The sequence below is a fragment of the Salmo salar genome, chromosome 20 (genome assembly GCF_965601325.2).
Source record: "Salmo salar chromosome 20, fSalSal1, whole genome shotgun sequence".
Lineage (NCBI taxonomy): Eukaryota > Metazoa > Chordata > Actinopteri > Salmoniformes > Salmonidae > Salmo > Salmo salar.
Window position 1 is genome coordinate 49,367,917 of NC_138310.1, and position 12,025 is coordinate 49,379,941.

Sequence of the window (12,025 nt, forward strand, 5' to 3'; positions counted from 1 at the left end):
TACCCCTACTGTCAAGACTTCAACTAAACAGACCTGTCATGCCTCATCCACCCCCTGAGAGCAGCCATACATCACAGGATCAAGCTTGTGTGCCAAGCTCCCTTCCACTCCCCTCCCACGCATTCAAGTTGTCATCCTACAACCCAGCCCCAAAACATTAACATTTCATCAAACTTTGGAGAGACAAAAATTGAATTTATAAAACATTCATCGACATGGCGGCAGGCGAGCAATTCTCCTTTTCCTCACGCAGCACAAAACATAAATGGAAAACGTAAAACGTGGTGCCACAAAGAAAATGCAGGAGACATTTCCACATATCTTCCCTGTGGCTCAGTTGGTAGAGCATGGTGTTTGCAACGCCAGCATGGTGTGTGCAATGCCAGGGTTGTGGGTTCGATTTGCACGGGGGGCCAGTACAAAAAAAAACATGAAATGAAATGTATGCATTCACTACTGTAAGTTGCTCTGGATAAGAGTGTCTGCTAAATGACTAAACTGTAAATGTATATCCAGAACATTGGGCAGCACTGATTCCTGGACAGGGTAAGGCGTGCACTAATCACTGGAAGGAAGCACTGGTTGATGTCCCGTCACGGCCTTCGTAATGATTAGACCAAAATGCAGCGGGTACGTAAATGCTCATTATCATCTTTATTAAAATAAATGAACACTGAACAAAAAGAACGATGAAAACAGTCTTGTCAGGCAAACAGCTAAACAAGAAACAACTACCAAAAACTCCGACAACACAAAACAAACACGCCACGTCGTGACCAAACTACAATAACAAATAACCCCTTATACTGGTCAGGACGTGACAGTACCCCCACCCCCCCAAAAAAAACACAAAAATAAAGCCAAAACAAAAATAATCCCAAACTAAAGGGAGGGAAGGTAGGGTGGCCACCGTCTCCGATGGTTCTTGTGCTACACCCCCCCGTCCCTGTCCCCCCCGTCCCCAACCTCCTACTACGGAGGTGGCTCAGCCTAACCTGTCCACCCCAGCTAACTGTTTATTATATTTGACCCCTCCCGAAGTCTCTGGACTAAGGCACATCGCTGAAGACCTCAGGCTGATGCGCGTCGCTGGAGACCTCGGACTGAAGGGCGACTCTGGCTGCGCCGGTTCCGGACTGTAGGGCGACTCTGGCTGCGCCTGTTCCGGACTGTAAGCCGTCTCTGTCGGTTCCGGACTGTGGGCTGTCTCTGTTGGTTCCGGACTGTGGGCCGTCTCTGTCGGTTCCGGACTGTGGGCCGTCTCTGTCGGTTCCGGACTGTGGGCCTTCTCTGCTGGCTCCGGACTGTGGGCCGTCTCTGCAGGCTCCGAACTGTGGGCCATCTCTAGATGGGGTACTGTCGCCGGAAGCTCTGGACGGGGCACTGTTGCTGGGAGCTCTGGATGGGGAATTGTCGCCGGAAGCTCTGGACGGGGTACTGTCGCCGGAAGCTCTGGACGGGGTACTGTCGCCGGAAGCTCTGGACGGGGTACTGTCGTCAGAAGCTCTGGACGGGGACTGCGCACTGGAAGCCTGATGCGTGGGGCTGGCTTTGGAGACGCCAGACTATTTACACGCACCACAGAGCTAGTGCGAGGAGCAGGAGCAGGACGTACTGGACTGGGCTGACGCACTGGAGACCTGGTGCGTGGGGCTGGTACTGGAGGTACCAGACTGGGGACACGCACCCCAAGGCTAGTGCGAGGAGCGGGAACAGGACGTACTGGACTGGGCTGACACACTGGAGGCCTGGTGCATGGTGCTGGCTTTGGAGATGCCAGACTAGGGACACGCACCTTGAGGCTAGTACTAGGAGCAGGAACTGGATACACCGGGCCATGAACCAGCACTGGAGGTCTGGAGCGCACAGCCTGCACCACCCGTCCTGGCTGGGTAGTCACAGTAGCTCTGCACGGATGGAGTGCTGGCACAGGGCGAATTGGACTGTGCAGAGGCCTGATGGCTGCCGTGCGTAGAGCAGGCGTAGGGTAGCCTGGGCCCAGGAGACGCACCGGTGGCCAGATGTATTGTGCCGGCGCACTTCTCCCAGGCTGGATGCCCACTCTAGCACGGCACTTACGGGAGGCTGGGATCGCTCGCACCGGACTGTGCGTGCGCATTGGGCGAAATCGTGTCCACTTCCGCATAGACCGGCGCTCTCACTGTCAAACGCTCCCCATAAAAAGAACGGGGAGTTGGCTTAGGGCCCTTGCCTGACCTAGCTACACTCCCCGTGTGCCCCCCCCAAAATGTTTTGGGGCTGCCTCTCATACTGTTCAATCGGCGCGTATAAGGCCTCATAAGGGCGTCGCTCCGCCTTGGCTGCCTCCAGCTCCTCCTTAGGGTGAACGTATTCCCCAGCCTGGTGCCATGGTCCAGCCCCGTCCAGAATTTCCTCCCATGTCCACGATTCCAGATAGCGCCTCTCCTGGTACTGCTCCTTCCTCCGCTGCTTGGTCCGTTATTGGTGGGTAGTTCTGTCACGGCCTTCGTAATGATTAGACCAAAATGCAGCGGGTACGTGAATGCTCATTATCTTCTTTATTAAAATAAATTAACACTGAACAAAAAAGAACGACGAAAACAGTCTTGTCAGGCACACAGCTAAACAAGAAACAACTACCCAAAAACCCCGACAACACAAAACAAACACACCCCTGCCACGTCCTGACCAAACTACAATAACAAATAACCCCTTATACTGGTCAGGATGTGACATCCCCACTCAGGGGAGGGACAGTCGCCTACTATATCTACTGTATCTCCAGATCCCTTTGAATTGTAAATGCTTTACTGTACAATAAAATATCCATCCCTTCATTCTATGCTGTTCCCTGTGTTCGCTGTGCTTTTGTGTCATAAAACAGAGGGTATGGATTATGCTGTACTTAGCCATCGAAATGGCCTACATTGTATGAATCATGTCTCACTGCGTATGATTGTTACTCAAAGGGAATAGGGATTACACTGCTGTGGATAACCTGAAGTGTCTCCAGGGGATGCCTGGAAAATGCCCTGTTGTTATTCCCGGCTGAATTGAGGATATAGAAAACTCCGGGGTTCTTAAGAGATCCTTTCTCACTCAAAGCCAAACTCCACTTCTGCTTTAGAGCCTACAAAGCGAGGAGAGAAAAAAATCAGGACTGTATATTTCAAGATCTTGATTCCTCATCCGAGCGAGGCGGACCGTCTGGCAGCACCGCACCAATTCTCCCAGATAAGTAGTCCGGCAGATAAGATCAGTACATGAACAAGCCCTACAGCTTGAATTAATCATGCACTGACATGCAACCTCTTGTTAGCCTCAGAGCTGTGAAAGCAGCACCACTCTCCCTTGTCAATGAGGTTCCTTATCAACACCATAGAAAGGAGACAGAACATGGGGTGTCTGTCAAACTGCTCACTTGCAGCACAACTTTTGTTAGAGACCATTTTTATAATAGAGGAAGAAGGAGGACGTAATGGATGTGGGCCGGGGTATTGACATGGGCCCGGTTTCAGACACACACAAAGGCCTGGTTTCCCAAAAGCATCTTAAGGCTAAGTTCACACAATGGTTCTAACGATGAACTTAGCCTTAAGATGCTTTTGGGAAACCAGGCCTTTGTGTGTGTCTGAAACCGGGCCCATGTCAATACCCCGGCCCACATCCATTACGTCCTCCACTCTCTGCTGACTACTTCCATCCTCTACCCACCGTCCCCACCCTCAGCACTATGCATTCAAGACTCACCTTAGAATGTAATCCCTACAATATATTGGTCTTAAACCCATAGTTAATCCATGCTTCCTTAGTATATACAGTATATCAGCATACATCACATTCATTACCATATTAATGTCTTTCAGTTTGAAAATAAGGATGATGGTAAAAGAGAATGCATTCATTTGTATTCATGTGCATAAAGCAAGTCGGTAAACAATGCCAGTGGTTTGATTTGATTGGATACAGGGTGCAAGAGTATACAATCTAATTATTATTCAAGAAGAATATTTCTGCCATTTACAGTATTTTTCAAGCTAGTCATTGTCAGATCCCTTATGAAAAGAGACAGAGCTCGGTCACAAACACATGTCGGAGACACAGGCCGCTCTGGGAACGTTAATGCTGGGAACATTCTGCAGCTAAGGCCTTAGCAAACAAGCACAGTCAGAAGAAGAATAGTACATTTGTACAGTTTGCTGTTGCATAATAACAGAACCCACCACATGATGTACAGGGTTATAAATACTCCCTGGCAGTAGCCTTACATCACGGCCCAGTGTTTCCCTTCAACCCACTCAGCTTTGTTCAGCCCAAATATCTCCCTCTTTCTCCGTGCCTCGGCACCGTCTTGACAATGGCACAGAAAGCCCTGGCAGGCTGGCAGCTCTCCCTGCTTTCTGTCCCAACTCCCCCTCGTTTTTGGAATGCTTTCCAAGGGGCCTCTGTGGATTGGAGACTTCTGCCCTTTTGTCTTCTGTGGATCTGCATAAAATGTCCCTCTCTGAGTTGATTTGTCAGGGCTACGGTTGCAAAGAGAGGACATATTACTAGAAACTTTTGAAGTTTACAAGTAAACTACCATCATTTTTGTATCTTTCAAGGATTTTATCCAGTGGCCCTCTGCTGGCCTTATCACAGGTAAAATTGATTAAAAAAATAATTGAATAAGATGATTTTAAGATGAAAAGAAATTGAATGACAAAGCTGTAAAACATGATCCTAAATATAACCATCAACAGAGTGAATTCCATTGGCGTTGAAAATTAGGGTTTCAGCATGAAATATCCTTAATTCTTTTTTTTACAAACTTAATTATACATTTTACTGTGTATTTGTTGTCAATGTTTTGATGTCAAACTCGTGGCGGTTGTGAAAAAAGTCAACAGTTGAAAGAGTTGCAGACTATATTGAAAATAATGTAATTGTTGATTAGATGTTTTTTTCATTAATTAGGCTGTTTTCTCTTGTTTGCAATGCTGTCATCAAGTCAAAGGGTGGCTACTTTGAAGAATCTCAAATATAAAATATTTTGATTTGTTTAACACTTTTTTGGTTATTACATGATTCCACGTGTGTTATTTCATAGTTTTGATGTCTTCACTAGTATTCTACATTGTAGAAAATAGTAAAAAATAAACAAAAACCCTTGAATGAGTAGGTGTGTCCAAACTTTTGACTGGTACTGTACATATATTTTGAAGTTATTCAAGTATAAATTCCCAAAGTTACGATAGATTGCCATAGATTTTCTGTTAACTACAAAGGTTACTGAATATTCTGGTAATTGTGGTAAATTACTGGTAGCTTGCAACCACAGTCAGGGCTCGCCCCTCCATTCTATATCATGAGAGACAACACAACATAGCCCTGTTGAGCTAGATGCGACTTATACATACAAAGTGTACAGTACCACAAAAGACAGCAAACGTGGCTCAACACTTTGTTTGGTCTCTCACATCATCCTTACAGACAGCCTTTTACCGCCAGGGAATTGGAGATACAGTAATACACAGATCAGGGACACACAGCACTTGCCATTGTGGATGTTGATGTGATTCACAGAAGAGGACATTTTTTGTTTGCGTTCAGGGACTTACTGTACTGTACACAGAAACCAAATAGTTGATCAAGTTGCAAGAGATACAGTGCCTTGCGAAAGTATTCACCCCATTGGCGTTTTTCCAATTTTGTTACATTACAACCTGTAATTTAAATTGATTTTTATTTGGATTTCATGTAATGGACATACACAAAATAGTCCAAATTGGCAAAGTGAAATGAAAAAAATAACTTGTTTCAAAAAATTACAAAAATTAAAAATGGATATGTATTCACCACCTTTGCTATGAAGCCCCTAAATAAGATCTGGTGCAACCAATTACCTTCAGAAGTCACATAACTAGTTAAATAAAGTCCACCTGTGTGCAATCTAAGTGTCACATGATCTGCAACATGATCTCAGTATATATACTATATATACACCTGTTCTGAAAGCCCTGGAGTCTGCAACACCACTAAGCAAGGGGCACCACCAAGCAAGCGGCACTATGAAGACCAAGGAGCTCTCCAAACAGGTCAGGGGCAAAGTTGTGGAGAAGTACAGATCAGGGTTGGGTTATAAAAAAATATCCAAAACTTTGAACATCCCACAGAACACCATTAAATCCATTATTAAAAAATGTGATTGAATATGGCACCACAACAAACTTGCCAAGAGAGGGACGCTCACCAAAACTCTGGGACCAGGCAAGGAGGATGTTGATCAGAGAGGCAACAAAGAGACCAAAGATAACCCTGAAGGAGCTGCAAAGCTCCTCAGCAGAGATTGGAGTATCTGTCCATAGGACGACTTTAAGCAGTACACTCCACAGAGCTGGGCTTTACGGAAGAGTGGCCAGAAAAAAGCCATTGCTTAATAAAAAAATAAAATAACCAAACACATTTGGTGTTCGCCAAAAGGCATGTGGGAGACTCCCCAAACATATGGAAGGAGGTACTCTGGTCAGATGAGACTAAAAATGATATTTTTTGCCATCAAGGAAAATGCTATGTCTGGCGCAAACCCAACCCCTCTCATCACCCCGAGAACATCATCATCGGGGTGATCCTGGTGGCAGGATCATGCTGTGGGGAGGTTTTTCATCGGCAGGGACTGGGAAACTGGTCAGAATTGAAGGAATGATGGATGGCGCTAAATACAGGGAAATTATTGAAGGAAACCTGTTTCAGTCTTCCAGAGATTTGGGAGTGGGATGGAGGTTCACCAATGACCCTAAGCATACTGCTAAAGCAACACTCGAGTGGTTTAAGGGGAAACATTTAAATGTCTTGGAATGGCCTAGTCAAAGCCCAGACCTCAATCCAATTGAGAATCTGTGGTATGATTTAAAGATTGCTGTACACCAGGGGAACCCATCCAACTTGAAGGAGCTGGAGCAGTTTTGCCTTGAAGAATGGGCAAAAATCCCAGTGGCTAGATGTGCCAAGCTTATAGAGACATACCCCAAGAGACTAGCAGCTGTAATTGCTGCAAAAGGTGGCTCTACAAAGTATTGACTTTGGGGGGGGGGTGAATAATTATGCACGCTCAAGTTTTCATTTTTCTTTTTCTTACTTCTTGTTTGTTTCACGAGAAAAAATATTTTGCATCTTCAAAGTGGTAGGCATGTTGTGTAAATCAAATGATACAAACTCCCCAAAAATCGATTTTAATTCCAGGTTGTAAGGCAACAAAATAGGAAAAATGCCAAGGGGGATGAATACCTTTGCAAGCCACTGTACAGTATGAAGTAGTTCCATATACTGACACTGATTAGACATGGTGGCTGAGCTACAACCACATAATTATGTACAGTACACAATTCTAAGTTACTGCTATTTTAAACCTTTCAAACCCTTCATCTCGTATATTTACTTCAGGGAAAATATATCTCCCAAAGTATCCTATTGTCGTGGCCAGTGGTCATAGTTTGTACTTGTTTTAGACTTTAAAGCTGGCACACCAATAAAAAATATCAGACATTTATTTTCTGCAAAGTAAGCATATTTGGCCTCAGTATAGACCATTAGTGAATAATTTTGCATGACTTAAACTTTGATAGATAATGCATTTACATTATGACTGCTTCATTTACTTATAATGGAAGATTGGCCCAGTTAAATGAGGACTTACAGTGTATCAAATATATTTTTGAAATTATACATTTGTGTGTCAAAATAAGAATATTATATTGCATGTAAATTAATGTGTTTACAGTTTATATGCTTAGAATACCAGTACAATGACATTTTAAAACATATTGAAGATAACAAGTAATTATGTGGCTTTGGATTTTTGTATTTGTATTTGCACAGAAAAAAAATCCCATAAAAATATTTCTCCATCGTCCATTATCATTAGCTTTAACTTAATTGCATTCCTTTCATGGGGAACTCAACCGCCTGGAAGAGCATACTTTTTTAGAGTTCCTAAAATTGTATAACAACAACATTGGTAATTTAATCATTCTGAAATTATATTTTAGAGGTCAACAACATTTTACAACATTGTAATTTCCCATTTTATACACAATTAGTACAAACAATGTGTGGTAAATTAGTTTCGGTTTTGCTCAAGCTCTCTTCCTGATTTTTAACCATCTTTGAATTGCTGTTTAAAAAAAATATATGGCAGTCCGATAATGAAAACCGCATGATCACTTTACTAAATGGCATTGGTTTAGATTATAAAATATGCCAAACAAAATGTATATTTCATTTCATTTAAAATTGGTAGTCAAAATTAGCTCAACCGCAAGGTTGCCTGTTAAATGCTTATAGTCCTGCTCTGAAAACTGAATTGTCTCGTTAAAACTCATAATGATAAAGTCACTATAATGCAATGCTTCACTTCACCAAATTCTCTTCCTGTATACCCATGAAAGAAGAATTGGAGAGAGGAAACCCTATTTTAGAGAGAGAATAATGATGCAAATGATGTGCATACATTACCTCAGTGAAAGGGCTTATCTAATATGTTAGATAATGCAAGTGAATGAGCACCATGTATCTAGCGTTCCGGTTAGTTCTGCCATGCATTTCCAAGTCTGTAATGAAACAATATATCACCTCCCCCGGCCCACATATCGGGCTTCAGGAAGCGGTTGCTCACACTTCAACTTTCATCTTGGAGACGTGGGTGAGAGGATACACACTGTAGTGCAAATGCTCTTTGTCTTCATATCTACTGTGAAACCAATCTGAGAGGCAGAGGAAAGCTAACACCAGTCTGCAGAGGGTTCACACACACTGGCCAAGAGCATACAGTTACCTAGAGAAGTGATTGTGAAGCAAATACATTCTTCAGAGAGCAATTCATTCAACTGTATTTAATAATGCTAAGAATATCTGTGGGCCCTCATCTTTTTGACTTGGTGTTTCTCTGCCCTTGCCTTGCTTTCAGATCAGATGTTCAAAGGGTAAGTGGGAAACTTGTAAAATAAGAAAAATAACAAAATGACAATAAATGCTGATAAGGCATGACAGACAATCCAAGGTTTTGGTTGACCCTGCAATCTAGTAAACCCCTGAAGATATTTATATAGGCAGGAAACACATTTTATTAACGAGGTGGCAGCTTTTATTTATACCTTTGCCATTTTGGTTTTGGCCCAAAGTGTAAATGTCACGGCCTGTGATGATGAGAGCCAGTAATCACATGTGTGGGGTGAGTCCCTGGTTTATAGCTTACAGTGCAGATCTAAAAACAGCTGCTCTTTAAAGCTCAGTTCCTTGTGTTTACTGGTCCTTTAAACCACAGCCAAGGAAAGCTAAGTAAAGACCTAGCTTAACAGGCTTGGGATACAGAGGCCAATGAAAGTCAGTTTATCTGCTGGAAACGTTGGGTCAGTGTTTGTATTCTTATCTCACCTGTGAGCGCTCCAAGTGTAGACCATTTATCACAGGAAGAGGGATGGATGACAGTGCCTCCAGCAATACTAGTCTACCACCCACATACATAATGTACAAAGATTCAGTAAAAGAAAAAAAAAACATTCATACGCATGCATATAAACATGAAGATAATATAGATAATAACGCACTCACGCACGCTCGCACAAACGCATGCACGCACGCACACAGCACTGTTTGTTCAGCACTTTTAGACTTCACCCAATTCCTAATCGTTATTGTTTTTTTATTGTGCTGACTCTATTTCGAAAACCTTTTGTATCCAGAGGGTATGAACAGAATTAAGGAATGTAGTATAATCTATTATGTATGACGCTGTCTGACAATAATTGGCTTTGACCCCACAACAAACAAATAGCTGCATTTCAGTTAGCGTATAAATAATAGGGCGGAAGGTCAACTGGGGGAAAAACAAACAAGTAGACACTTTATTTGTCTTGTGCTCCCTAGAACTTTTCAAACTGGAGTTTGCTTTGAACTAATGCAGTCAGAGGTTTGCGGAATTCATCTTCCACTGTGTGCTCATGGATCAAATCTACATGGAAGTGAACACTGATCTTTTGCCGTTGAACTGATTAACCGATTGTTTTCTTGTATTAAAAAGGTTTGAATTTGCCATGAATTGTGCCTCTGTCGCCTCTCCTATTAGGGACCTGGATTAAAAAGGCAGAGGCTTGCTTAATCACATAAATCAGCAGAACATTATTTGTAGAATTAGAGGATTTGGGCTGCAATTATGCTCTGGATGACAGAGTGGTTGTGGTTCAGGGGGAGCTCAAGGAATCCCGTTATGAGTGAACTGCAGAGAAGCTATACACAATTCATTTGCCAATAAACCTCTAGTAAACAGGATTTAAAAATTGACCTTGACTGTGATGAGATGTCGTTAACAGCTATCTCAGAGGTTATTGATGGGTTTCACTTTTAGACGGGGGTTAATAACAAGAAAATAACGTGTATTGTATGTGACTGACAGATGAGTGGTTGAAAGAAGAGGCTGAGTTTCTAGGGTTAGAGGCTGTCCAGGGTTGCTTCAATAAGGCATAGGGCCACACAGGTGGTGCTGAGTGTACAGCAACACTGTGTGGCTGTGTGGCTGTACTGTGTGTGGCTGTACCGTGTGCTGTTTTAAGTTCCTCGGCGTACACATCACGGACAAACTGAAATGGTCCACCCACACAGACAGCGTGGTGAAGAAGGCGCAGCAGCGCCTCTTAAACCTCAGGAGGCTGAAGAAATTCGGCTTGTCACCAAAAACACTCACAAACTTTTACAGATGCACAATCGAGAGCATCCTGTCGGGCTGTATCACCGCCTGGTACGGCAGCTGCTCCGCCCATAACCGGAAGGCTCTCCAGAGGGTAGTGAGGTCTGCACAACGCATCACCGGGTACAAACTACCTGCCCTCCAGGACACCTACACCACCCGATGTCACAGGAAGGCCAAAAAGATCATCAAGGACAGCAACCACCCGAGCCGCTGCCTGTTCACCCTGCTAACATCCAGAAGGCGAGGTCAGTACAGGTGCATCAAAGCTGGGACAGAGAGACTGAAAAACAGCTTCTATCTCAAGGCCATCAGACTGTTAAACAGCCATCACTAACATTGAGTGGCTGCTGCCAACATACTGACTCAACTCAAGCCACTTTAATAATGGGAAAATTGATGTAATCAATTTATCACTTGCCACTTTATATTATTTATATTAGATCATTTTTACATAACCTACATTATTCATCTCATATGTATATACTGTACGCCATACCATCTACTGCATCTTGCCATCTTGATGTAATTAGATGTATCACTAGCCACTTTAAACAATGCCACTTTATATAATGTTTTCATAAGCTACATTACTCATCTCATATGTATATACTGTATACCATCTACTGCATCTTGCCATCCTGATGTAATGTATCACTAGCCATCTTAAACAATGCTGCTTTATATGTTTTCATACCCTACAATACTCATCTCATATGTATATACTGTACTCCGTACCATCTATTACATCTTGCCTATGCCGTTCGGCCATCACTCATTTATATATTTTTATGTACATATTCGTATTCATTCCTTTACACTTGTGTGTACAAGGTAGTTGTTGTGGAATTGGTAGATTACTTGTTAGATATTACTGCATGGTCGGAACTAGAAGCACAAGCATTTCGCTACACTTGCATTAACACCTGCTAACCATGTGTATGTGACAAATACATTTGATTTGATTTGATTTGCTGTCTGTGGTCCTGAAATGTCAATTTAAAGGGTTACTATCAACTCCAATTTCAGCCTTTTGCCCAACCCCTTGAAATTCTCAAAAAAATGCATTCAGGTGAGAAGTTATGGGTGGGTAAACATAAATATTCATTCTGGGGGTGGGTAAACATAATTGAACCTGATCCCAACACTTTCTCACTAAAGCATACTTACCCTAAGTCCACTTGAACGCTCTGATAATTATATGGCTCTGGACAGTTAGCTCACAGTGGTAAGGCAATGAGTTACAGACATTTGCTGCCACTTGCAGTCTAAGTTCAAGTCCCCATCGGGCACAAATAAAATCTCATTACGTTGGGAAGGAAA